General features: G+C 38.8%; 1 long non-coding RNA gene across 1 annotated transcript in view; it reads left to right on the top strand.

The window, feature by feature from the left end:
* The first annotated feature begins 2,444 nt into the window (after window positions 1-2,444).
* LOC135448153 (uncharacterized) overlaps window positions 2,445-12,984 on the top strand; it is a 36,328-nt gene continuing 25,788 nt past the window's right edge. Inside the window, exon 1 of the long non-coding RNA XR_010440407.1 lies at window positions 2,445-2,537. This is a non-coding gene — a long non-coding RNA (uncharacterized LOC135448153). The remainder of the gene's footprint in view (window positions 2,538-12,984) is intronic.

The following is a 12,984-nucleotide window of genomic DNA, read 5'->3' as shown; positions in this document are numbered from 1 at the left end:
GGGGGGACGAAGCGGGCCGCCGGTAGCGAAGGGCCCGACTCAGGCGCCTGCAGCGGCTGGGGGCTCGGGGCAGGCGCGGCTGAGCTCCGGAGTCTCCGCCTGCGGGCTGGACTCCCACTCTTTGAGTACTTTTTAAAGCCGGAGTGAACGTAGCCGCGAAAGTGCGGCCGTTTCTGGAGAGCGCGGGGGACTTGGTGAAGCGGGACCCCCTGGCCGATGGCTGCTCCCGGAGCGCCCGCCGTCAGCCCCCGGGTCCCGCTGGCGGGGAGCGGCTGCCCCGGCGAGCCGGGGGAGCGGTGCCGCAGCCTGGGCTGCGCCGCTCCGGCCGTGCCGTGCGAGGCTGTGCCAGTGTGCTCTCCGGGGACCTGGAAAAGCGGGGCCCTTTTTGTAATTATTTCCGTAACTGCGGTTCTGAGGCAGTGACGGCACGGGAGGGTTTGTGTAAGTTCGAGTTGTCCCTTTTTCTAAATGCATGCTGGAATGGAAGCATTTGTAGTTGACTTAAGTAAAGCAGTGAAACCAAGAAGCAGCAGCAACCAAATCCCTTTTCAGGAACTTACATTGTAAATGTGCCGCTTGATCTGATGAAAAAGTGGAGCAGAGCTGCAAACCCGGAGGACTCAAAAATCATGAGTCAGACCATCAAGTAAATTAAGTTATAATAAAAGATTATACTGTGGTTTTGTCTGTCGGTTGGATTTTTATTTCTTCCTTCTTAGTCTTTGTATGCATGCTTGCCAACTGATATATTTCATTGTCCAGACTTCATGGAGAACCCAAAACATAGTGGTGGTGCTGCTGCTGCTGTAAGACTTTCCCAATACACATTCCATTATCCCAGGCTTCCTGTGTTCTTCCTCACTTTATCACAGCTGCTCTCTAAGAACCTTCTCTGTCAGTTGTGATCCCATTTCATTTTTTCCTGTAGCTGAGATTTTTTTCCCCTACTCTGGTGGTACTATAGGAGTGGCAATAACCTCCTCTCTCTTTCTGTTTGAAAAGGATGGGGCAAGCCCCGCTGGCAATAATAATGTGTCTGATTCCCACACTCCGGTTTGACTTTTTTCCAAGAGAGAGAGACAGGAACATGGGAAATCGGGAGGACTTCTCACCGTTTCCAGGGAATCTGGAGTGCCTCACGTCACTGAAGGCCAGACTATAAACTTGCATCATTTGTTTGAATTCCCAGAAGCAGGGCAGTATTGCATTTGTGAAGCATATTTGTTAAGGAAATAATTCATTTTCACTAAACATATATAATTTTAGTCAGATTTTTATTTTGGTTACTTAGAGCATTGTAAACAAAATCTGTTTTTATCTTACCTAGAAGTCAAGGAAAGGCATGTTGCATTTCTAGATACTTTATGTTGCAATGCTCCTAGAGATTGAAATTCCATGTTTCTATAAAAGGGTTCTACCATAAACTTAATGGTGCAATTACAGTGAACTGTTGTCATACTTTCTCTGATAAAGACACTAACATGTTTCAAGCAGCACACATCTCAAATCTGCAATATTAAAATTTGCTTCTTTATCCAGGAGGCTTTGGGGGGGAAATTTCCAATTGTTTTGTAAATTTTATTCTTTTTTCAGGAGAGTACATTAAAAAATGGAAGTTATTCATGCCACAACCTCATCCAGATACTAAAAATACTTTACAAACCCACTTTTATATAATTTTACACTTCACAAGAAAAGTGTTTAAAACTTAGCTGTGGGCATAATATAATATTCTTCTTAGCAATAAGAATCCTTTCAGAGAACTTCCTGTCTTGTGACTGGCAAGATAATGTGACTTCCTGCTAATTTATTTCCCATTTTCTTTTGGCTTTAAAGTTGAAATATTTAACATTCTGTAAGTTGTTGTTTTGATTAAGATAAGTCAATTAACATGATTTTGTGCAGGGAAGCTTAAGAATAGTTCATTGTGTCAGATGGTGGTCTAGCTCTATTCACTGCATCTGAAGAATGAGATACAATGCTGTCAAAATCATTAATCTAGGTGTGTGCATTTTATGCTAATTCTTTAAATATATTTAATACTAAAATTATTTTCATAGCAGCAATTCAATATAATGAACTGGTTTTTAATGTACCACAAATAATTTCAAATCATTTCAGTCTCCTTAAAGTTTTCATGAGTTTCTTTGTTAAGATAAAAATATGTATTCAGTTGTCAACTGAAAAATGTGAGACTCATCCTGGGCTTCTATTTTTCTGTGTGAAGGCAGTGAAGGGAGAAGGACCCACTGTTTCTTCACATGTTGGTAGGTCCTTCAGCTGCTGCAGGCAGTCTCATGCAGAGGTCTTGCAAGCAGTTTCCTTCCCCTCACCTGAATATCCTAAAGAGGACAAAATCTGCTCTGTGTCTTGATTCTGAAATCCTGTTTGTTTGTGTTCCTGTCCAGGTTAGAAAGCTTGAAGAACACAGTCCTGGAGTGCTGGTGTTATTTTGCTGAGCAGCAGCTGGTTTCAGGGCTTTCCACGTCCGATTCTTTTGAGCAGAATTAAGTGAACAAGTGTTTTCAATGCAAATGGTATGTTTCTGTAGTATGTGTGAGTCCTGCCTGTGCAAACAAGGCAGAGGCAAATTAGGCATATATGTCACCATTCAGACACCTCAAACAATTTCTACTTTTTGTTCCAACCACCACATCTTTTGGGGCCTTGTCTTTGTAAATTCTGTGCCTCTGCTTTGTGTTGTTAAAATCTGGACCACTTAAGTCTTCTGAGTTGAAATTTGGCCGCCTTCTCTATGCCTTGGAAAAGTTACCTCTAAAAAGGAAAGCTTCTGTTACTCTATTCACTAGAGCTGCTGAAATGTACTCACTTTTTGGTGTGGGTACAGAGGTGCCTCCTTAGCCAGAGACAAGATATGCTCAGTAAGGAAAATGGCAAGTGAGGTTAAAATCATTGTTTTTACGTTGCATTTGATGTTTTGTTGTATCAAACACCTCTTAAATCGCCCTTTACAAAAACTAATTTATATGTCAATGCCATTGCTGTGCTGTAACATTTTCATAGCTGTGGCACTTTTGAAATGAGAACTGGGGAGGCAACTGTTACTGCTAAACCAAAATGAAGGTGATGCTTGTTATTAGGAAGCCATGTAACATGCAAGAAATCTGTGTAAGTGTAGTGGACTGACTCTTGCTGGGCACCAGGCACCCACCAGAGCGTCCCTGTCATTCCCCTCTGCAACTGGACTGGGGAGAGAAAACATAACTGAAGGTTCGTGCATTGCGATAAGGTCCAGCAGAGAGATCACTCACCAAATACCATCATGGGCAAAACATGTAGCAAACATAAACATTTGGCCCAGTCTTCTTGTTCACCATTCCTTGAAACAGTTTCACGTGTGTGACACCTCTGGTGAAAGAGGTGGTCAGGAGTGGCCATGGAGTGTAGCAGGACTCTGAGTCTGTGGCAGAAGAATTATATATAGATGTATTATGGAGGTTAGGTTGCGTAATTCTGATCTGCATGGCATTCACATCTTAAAATCCATAATAGGATCAGTGGAAGTTAAGTAAGGCAATCCAGATTAGTCAGTCATTGCAGAACTTAAGTGACCAATTCATAGCTTTAAGTCCTAAATATGAAAGTTTTGAAATCTGCCTCCACAAAACACCATGATGCTTATGTTTGTATACAGATGCTAATGATACATTTACAAAAAAAAAATGAAGGTCAGGTGGATGTTCTGCCATTTTGAAGAAAATTATTAGAGGTCATTTGGGAATTTCTTCTGCAGTAGCTTTCATTCACAATCCTAGTGTGAGATAAAACACTGGGTGGTCATTACACGTCTTAATAAGGATTTAGCTGAACCTAGCTGATTAAATCTATATTAGTATATCAGCAAAGTCAGATTTTGTTAAGTTCTAAACAGGAATCCTTTTACTGCACATGGCATGAAAAACTTATTTGTTCTACTGATGCTACTGGCTCAAAAATGTTTTCCAGCAAGATACAATACAATGTTAGGATCAAATCCTTATCAATTCTAATGTATTTGAAATGGATCTAACTCATCAGAATATCAAGGTTTCATAAATTATTCCAGTTGATGATTTGCAGTAACCCAGAACAATCTGGATAGAAATTACTGCTTCGTGTTGGAAAGATTGAGACCCAGGTGGGAGGATGGGGAACTCATCTTGTGATGTTGATGTGGCAGATGTGGTTTGTGCACAGCAGTTGCAGTGGTGGTCTGTGATATCAGTTGTTCACGAAGTTTATTCTGTCCTTTTGGAGCGTGCTTGCAGGGTGCTTTGGGATTAGTATATGTTTGATTTTGGTGATATTTTACGTGCTTTAAGGTAAGGCCAGTTAGGACAGCATTGCTACTGAAGCAATCAACCTCTCCTTCCTCCTACTCTGTTCCCTTCCCTATGTGGCACCTTAGGTGGCCCGAATATCTGTGTGTTGGGCAATGTACTTCGCTGGGATGATCACTTAGATTAAAAATAGTGTGGGAAAAGCACTCTGATTAGTCTTTTAGTATTTCCAGCTAACCATGTAACTAGACACACGCTCACACAAGAATGGATAACATGGAGAGGGGAGGAAGAAGATGGTGACAGTGCAAAACTGCTTTTTATGGAGGCAGTGGTGAGTTGTGCCAACCTAAAGTGTGGCTTGGTACAAAATTTGGGTAAATCCAAGGAAGAAAATGGACTATTTAAGTACACTGAAAAAGGCTGCAATCTCTTTTGTTCACAAATGGTTGTGCTAAGAAGTAATTATTCTGTGAAGAACATGCTAAAGTCTTACTTAGAATATTGTTCTTAATTTAATATAAGCTCTCATGTGTTTCTTCTTTTACTTTTTGACTTGTTATGATCAATAATCACCTAGAAAATCGGTTCTCAGGATCCTCCAAAGGGAAAGCCCCAAATATATTCAGAAATTACAGTGTTACCTGCTGGTCAGCAGCTGCAGACAGATTAATTGCAGTCATTTCAGCCCATATGAAATAGAAACAGGAGACACATTTCTATGCCATATGCAGAAATGCCCTATCTAGGGGAAACTGTGGCCTAATGCTCTGAACACAGAATCAGCAGTCCTGGTTCTCCTCCCAGCCCTGCAACCCTGTTTTGTGCAGTCTTTGGCATTTAAAAGTTCGTTTAAAATATTTCCAGGGTATGATGTGATGGAGCAAGAACTTGCAATGTAGTTGAAGAGACTTCAGCTGAGATGCTGTGGTCAGTTTTATGCAGACTTTTAATTAATTTCAGGGCACAGATGGGTAAGTTTCAACTTACCACTGCAGGGAGTTCAAGCAGACCTGGTTTTTTTCAGTAAAATGAACAAGGAGCATTTGCTCTACCATTTAATATGTTCAGTCATGAGGAAGTAAGTTCCTACATCACTTGACTTCCATGGGAGGATAATTCTTATTCCACCCTGATTTCTCTCACTTCTAAAATGAGAATGGAAATATCCACTCTATTTTTAAGAGTCCCTCAGATATGCAAACATATAACTCTCTCAAGCTCTTCTGGTCTGATAGAAGCAGGAAGAAATCAGGAATGGATAAGCAAGATCTGAATGGAGTGTTGACTCAAGTGCAAGTGAATGTTGCACATAGTCTTTGCTTTAGAAAATAGACTGCACAGTGACAGGATAGCAGAGGGGGAACTTGCCTTGTACCACTTTAGGTGCCCAGTTACTCCAATATCTTCTTCCACCATGCTTATTTTTGCCATTTCATCAAAATAATTTAGTTTAAAAGAATGTTAAACCCAGAGATTTTCTGCACTGTACTTGTTTATTTTCCTACAAATGGTCTTGTGCTGCAAACCAATGTGATGACTACTCTGTGTGCCCTTATTTCTGGAAGCCGTATAGAGTTGAGCTAAATTAACTAAGGACATGATTGTATTATCAAACAAATTCAATTTAATCATTACATATGCATGCTGCCTCTTGGAGAAAAGTTTAACTTGGAGAAGTATAACAAAAACCTAAAACACGAGAAGTATAACAAAAACCTAAAACACCAATACAAACTTACTTAAAAACCAAACATCCAGTATAGATGAGTTTTTTGGTACGTATACCGCACATTTCCATTCCTACTTTGTTACTGCAAGTTTCCATTCTTACTTCTATACTCTGGAGCAAATTCATCCTTTTATTTTAGAAAAAAACCTGTATTTCATCTAGAGTAGTGGAGATTATGAATATTATTTTAGAATTTTACTCTCTCTGCTTCAGATCTGGGCTATTTTTAATTTAATTTGTCTAAGACATTTTTTTTTTTCCCAAGAAGGACTTGAAGGAAAAAGTCCTATTGCTTGCTTCCCCAATTCAAGCTCATCATGTGTAACCCCAAAAATTCACTGCTCCTAGTTATCAGCACTGGAATATATTTCTGGTTTCGTGACTAGCTTAGGCCAGACACTCGCCTTTTAGATGGCCAAACAAACTCTACTTAAGAGTGCTTTCTATGTTGTAAAAGATGATCAGTCTGGCAAATTGATATAATACTCTAGGGTCTCTCAGATCCTCAATTGCTCTGATGTCTCTCAGTTGAGAAATAAAACAAGGTCTTGATTAGCAGTGTTTATTAAAAGCCCTGTGGCACTTTTTGCCCAAGCTGACTGTAGATGGGTAATCACATCGACGTTACATAACGAAGATAAACATTTCACGGCATTATAAACTCTCCTGCTGTGAAGCACAAGCCACCCACCAACTGCCTGATTTTAGGAAGAACCCTCTCTATTACATAAGTGTTCAGTATGGGGGTTTCTTGCACCTGCCTCTGAAGCATCTGGTACTTGTCACCTTCAAAAACAGGATTCAAGACTCGATGGACAACTAATCTGAGCCAATCTGGCAATTTTTATGTAAGCAAAGGCTCTTTGTGACAAGGGGACATGTCATAGTTCTTGCTGATGTATGTGCTGAGTTCTCAGGGCTATTTAAAATGTATATTGTGTGTTCTTCCTTAAAAGTTCATTTTCAGGCTACTTGATACAAGGTAATATTATAGGAATTGCTGTACAAATGTGCGAGTGGGACTGTATTCATATGTGTGATTGTGGGTGACTTTAAAGTACATTTCTGTTCATGAAGAAGCAATGAATTGCTAGCAGAGAAAGTGGGAGTACTATTACATAAGTTGGAGCTATTCAGGATATCTTTAACTCGTTCTCATATGCTTGTGCATTTTTCCTCTCCTTGCAGAAAGTGCAGAACAGGTGTAACTATTTAACATCGTCTGTATCTCACCCTAGTTTCAACTCCTCCCTACAGTGTTCGCATGGATTCCTGATTGCTCTCACAAGCAGATCACACAAATGTTACCAAAATGCTTGTGAAAGAATTTGCTCAATAAATTTATACCAAGGCACTTTATTATTTACAAGAAGAAAAATTTTAGATACCTTCTACTGAAGGAACATTTTTTTATTTCAAAGCAATCTGCAAATTGCAAATAGAAAACATTTTCTTTTTCAAGAAGATGTATTGGGCTCTGGGATGGTACATGATCATAATAAAATCAACTAATTTTCTGTCTAGGCCATATTTAAATCTCACTGATATTTCTAGGAGTTAAGCTCATGCATACAGTTAATGACATTCTTGGCCTCTTTAAGCTAGTGCAACTTGCTGCCTGTATTAAAACATGTCTAAGCCTTTCCTAAACAATAGTCTTGTAGTGCACAGCAACACTGAAACATTTTATTGTGGGGCATTAAAGAAAAAACAACTGTATCTAACTGAAACATAATGCTCTTAAAAAAAATAAATGGCTGCATTAGATGCTGTATCCATGATCCTTAGAATGACTTCTAATATTTTAAACATCAGTTTAATCTGAAACTCTCCAACCAATAGACTTCTTGAAAAGCTCTCCAAACATTTTCATCCATGGCTGTGGATTCCAAATGTATTGGCTCTTTGTCTTTTTCCTGGTTGCACTGATTGCAACTGTCACTGAGTCACACAGCTTGCTTTGGGCCTGCAGCCAAGTTGATTACAACAACGACTTGTGAACCATAAAAAGGTAGTCTTGGATCTCAGAGAGATATAGAAAAACTCTCAGAGAGTTATAGAAAAAAAAGGACACAATCCTTCTGAAAAAGGACTGGACCCCATAAATACTTTTGAATTGTTCTCTCTACTTTCTCAAGAATAATTTAGTTATCAATGGTGAAATTGATTCTTTTGAGACATCACAGTCAGCTAAAAATAGAAAAGATGTTGAAGCTGTCTGTAGTCTGTCAGATGTTAGTGAACAGATCACAGGCACAGAGGTTTAGGGACAAATGTGCCAAAAAATTTATTAGTTCTTTTCAGTGTATTTCAGTGTTACATGGGCATGTCAGTAAAATGCCTGCTCACCAACTCTCTAGAAATATTTGACTTCTCCAGGGTTTAAATAATAAAACTAACAAATTTCTTTTTATAGTAACATTTTATACAATGGGTGGTAAACATACCAAGCAGGAAGGAATTAAATTGTTGGCTTTTGGGAAGCCCTGGAAAACACTGTACTTAAAATAATATCACAACCTATTTGGATGGCTGAGTCCCCATCTTACACACTGCAGCATGGCACACATAAATCATTTGGGCAAAAATAGTTGACTTCCAGTATTTTAACCCATGTATTTTTTTTTTATTAGTTCAGTAGGGTTTGGTATATAGATAAAGGATTAAAGGGTTCAATTACTCTGCTGAAACATCAATTCAAAAATGAAGCTTTGCATAGATAGCTAAAAGAATTCTATAAAGTAATAAGGACAAAAAAAGCAGTGAGTTAACTTAGGTGGCTCTGCTCACATAAGCACCTATGTTAGATAATTTCTCTGTTGTACTGAGCTGTTTTTGTTAGAACAAACTGTTGTGTTAGAACACCCTATGTGTTTCTCCTCCATACTTAGTGGGAAGCTGGTCTCTCTCTTCATTCCCTAATTAAGAGAAAATATTTTAGTATCCAACCTAAATCTGCTCATTCAATCTATTCTGATTATACCCGTGTGTTCTTATGACAACACTGTCTGCTACCTTAAATAGTTATTTCCCCCCTTAATATATGTAGTCCATTGTCCCCATACTCTAGATGAACCAGACCACAGTCTTCCATTTTCTTCTCATATGCCTGGCTCTCCATTTCCCAGACCAATTGAATATCCCATCTCTGCAACTACTTTAGCTTGAATTTATTCTTCTTGAGCATGGAATTGTGCAGAACAGTTCATATGGGTGATTGCTAGGGTTCTATGCTAGTGGTATTAATCCTTCCCTATCCCTGATGTGGCCTATTAATGTCTCTCTCTTTTTCTTTGGTTATAGCAGATTGGTAGCTCAAAGAGATTTGTATCCAGTTGATGTTTACATGTCCTTCTCCTCCTGGGTGTCCTCCAGCTGAAAAGCTTGGATTTTACAGTAAAACTTTTGTTCTTAGTTTAAAATTGGGTTTAGTGTTTGAATTTCATTTCTGCTACTCCAGTCCTCAAAGTTGCCCAGTTTTTCTGATGTGATTTCTCCCTTTCTTGCCATTATTTTGCTTTTTTAGTCCATCTCGTAAGCACAGCTTTCAGTGACATCTATGTCCGTCCAGATGCAAATAGATCTAATCCAAGAACAGTGCTTTAGGAACTCTACTTGCTGCCTTTTTGCAGCTTGATGATTTCCTTTCAACAATGGATGAGAAACACATCTGCAGTTTGTAAGGTGGCATGGAGACCACTGCTCCTGCATATGTTTTAAATGAGATTTGAAGAGGCATTTTGTAAACAGAAGTGGAGACAGGATAACTGGTTGGGTTTTTTCCCCCCCCAAAGATATTAGAATTATCATTCAAGGCCTTAAATCTATTTTTGTCCATCAAATTTTCCCCTGCTAGCTCAGTCTGCTAACATTTGCAGGCAGTTCACTAGTTTATATGAGAGCATTTTAACAACTTTAGAACAATTAAGGACAAATATTCAGATTAAGTATAAAGAAGTGTGATCTGATTTTGATGCCTCATCTGATTTAGAATTCTGATTAGAAGGCACCAGAAAACCTTCAGCATGTCTCCCCTTTCATCCAAGGTTGATTAAAAAACTGTGGAAGTAAAACTAAAAGCCTTTGTGAGAAAGAAGGTTGTCAGGTTCATTCAGATCCTTAAATTCAAATGTGTCTTGGAACAGTAAGGCAGAAGCCATACTTAGTTTCAGTTTAATCTGCAAATCACAGACTACATCAGAACTAGCAACAATTTATATAATTCTTTACAGTTTCATTATACAAGGCAAGGCATAAAGAGTAACAACCCTAATCTGCTTTCTTTCATTCCTTAGGTTGTAAACTGTTTGAGGTAGGGCTTGTTTTAAGATTATTCTGTTTCCATAGTGCTTAGAAAAATGGACTCTTTTTCTTAGTTGGCACTATTGTAAGAAACACCATTTCTGAAGAAGTATGGACAAAAACTGCCCTATTGTCAATGAATCATGGATAATAGTAATGCTTTACATATTTCCTATTAGCCTCCACATTCTGTAAGGATAAAAAAAAAACTCCCACTGTAAATAACAAAGTACATGTATTTGCTGTACAAAGAACAGTGTTCAGTTAATTTAATGCCTAAATCCAATTCACAAATATATGAAAAAAATTAGTAAGATTTTAGAAACTATTTTTAATTATTTCCAGTGCACACACCAGCTGCAACGTATATGATATGACATTCCTACATTTCTGATCTTCCCTGAGAAGGGAATTTTAAACCCTATTCTTGATTTTCTGAGATTGATTAAAATGCTTCAGCACAGCTGAATTGTGCAGGTGTAAATTGTCTGTGTGTGGGAGGAAGAGACAGAATTGCTTCTCTTCAGCCTGATCTGACTTACACTTACAGCAAACAGCCTTTTCTCCTTTACGAAATGTGTGGTAGTTAAGAAGCATCCTGCCCCTCTTGTGATCTGGTGTTCTGACAGAGTGTTTCCAGTTATTCATTCTAGATGGAAATGCAGACAAGTACAATGAGGAACACATGGCTGGAAATGTGCTCTGGGTTTTTGGTTGAATTCTTCCATTGCTAAATCAATCTTCTAAATGCTTGTGAAGTACCCTCATTTTTAAAATGTCTTTCATACACACACCCACACACACACACACACTCATTCATGTATAGCCATGCACACATACACAAGAGTGTGCACAGATATACATCCATATGTATGAACACGTATCTTCATGTGCATGAATCACAGTGGGTCAGGTGTGAAGGGACCACAGTGGGTCATCTGGTCCAACATCCATGTCATTCTAGAGCACATGGCACAGGATTGTGTCCAGACTGTTCTTGACAGTAAGAAAGACTCCTGTTCCCGTGCTCGATCACTCACACAGTAAAGAGGTTTTTCCTCATAATCAAATGGAACTTCCTGTGCATCAGTTTGCCCCTTCTCTTTCCCATTGCCTCTTGTCCTATTGCTTGCCAGCCCTGAGAAGAGTCAGATTCCATCCTCTTGACCACCTCCCTTCAGACAAGGTTGCTTCTTAGTTGTCTCTTGTTGAGGCAGAATAGGCCCAGCTCCCTCAGCCTATCCTCAGAAGAGGATGTTCCAGCTGTTTCTGAACATTTATATCTCAGTTGTTCTTGAAAAATCAAGCAGTTCAAAATTAAAAAAAAAAAACATTTCCAGCTATTTTTCTTCCATGGCATTGTACCTGCTTGGTAGGCTCTGATGCTGCTGTCTACAGTTCTCAAAATCTGGGCTTCATTGCACTGGCCATTGAATGAACTTGTAGAGAATAATCCAATGAGGAGTGGAAGTCCAGTCCTGTTTACAGACAGAAATGGGAGGCACCTATTATCTGTCCATTGCCTAGAATTGGCTAGGGAGACTGGATTGTGAGTGAGACACCTAGCTCATCAGAGGCCCGAGGATATCTGTTGTATATTTTTTTCTGCTGTGATTACCCAACGTTGTACTGAATCCCTGTGGTAAGAGCATGAATTGATTCTAGGTGTCTTGATTTCACTCAACTATGTTAACTACACATTATTCTCCTGCTGTTACTAGAAAATGTGTACCTGAAAATGCTGCGTATGTGAGATTGCTGGGAACTGTTATTTAGCTTGACTGGCTATGCATCAATTTAGAACAGTAAGAGTGGGCATGCTAAAAGTGGATTGGTAAAGCATTTTGGGAAATAAGGAGTATAAGCCTCAAGAGAGCATCGAAGAGTGAAACTTTCTTGAAAGTTAATGGAGAAAGCAGCTGACTGACATATTTTATGCAGAAATCCACCTAGTGTGCAAAAGTGAGTGTTAATGTAAAAGCAAATAACTTTTTTTTCAGTCATTCGACTAGAAATGTGCTGTGCTAAGGACACAGACTCCTGGTGAGCTGCAAAAGGCCATGCAGTGAAAAATACTCTTTGAGCATGTTATTTGGACTCTTGTCTTTTAGATTACCATCAATGAAGTCTTGAGATACCATCTCTTTGCTTATATGCCCTTCTGAATCAGCATAGTAATTACCTCTGTTAAAATAAAAATACCATCTGAGAAGCACTCCTATAAACACTGTTCAAAACAGATAAAGAAAGTCAGTTTATCTGCAGGGATGAGAAGGAGTCAAGCAAAACAGTCATTCAACACATTTGTTTATTTTTTTGTTCCCAATCTCCTGAAACCATCAGAAAAATTTTGCTTCACATTATTAATGATCTAGTAGAATAAATTATTTTTGTCAAAATTTTTTAAAGGGCAGGAATAGACAAAATGGGACAAAGATATAGAAAGAATCAAGGAGGCCATTTTTCTTGATCTGGTGCTAAATTTCTTACTGCTTATAAACTTTCAAAATATTGCTGAATTTTGAGGTGGTGAACTTGATTGCAATATGTAGCAATAAGCTTTTGCTAGCTTTTATTACTTTAGCATTTATGTAGATCACATTGACTGTAGCAGTTAACTGGGACCTTCAGGCTATCTTTGTTTATGGCCTATTGTTCCTGTATATATTT

The sequence above is a fragment of the Zonotrichia leucophrys genome, chromosome 5 (genome assembly GCF_028769735.1).
Source record: "Zonotrichia leucophrys gambelii isolate GWCS_2022_RI chromosome 5, RI_Zleu_2.0, whole genome shotgun sequence".
Lineage (NCBI taxonomy): Eukaryota > Metazoa > Chordata > Aves > Passeriformes > Passerellidae > Zonotrichia > Zonotrichia leucophrys.
Note: the sequence above shows the minus strand (reverse complement) of the source record. Positions and strands in the feature narration are given on the sequence as shown.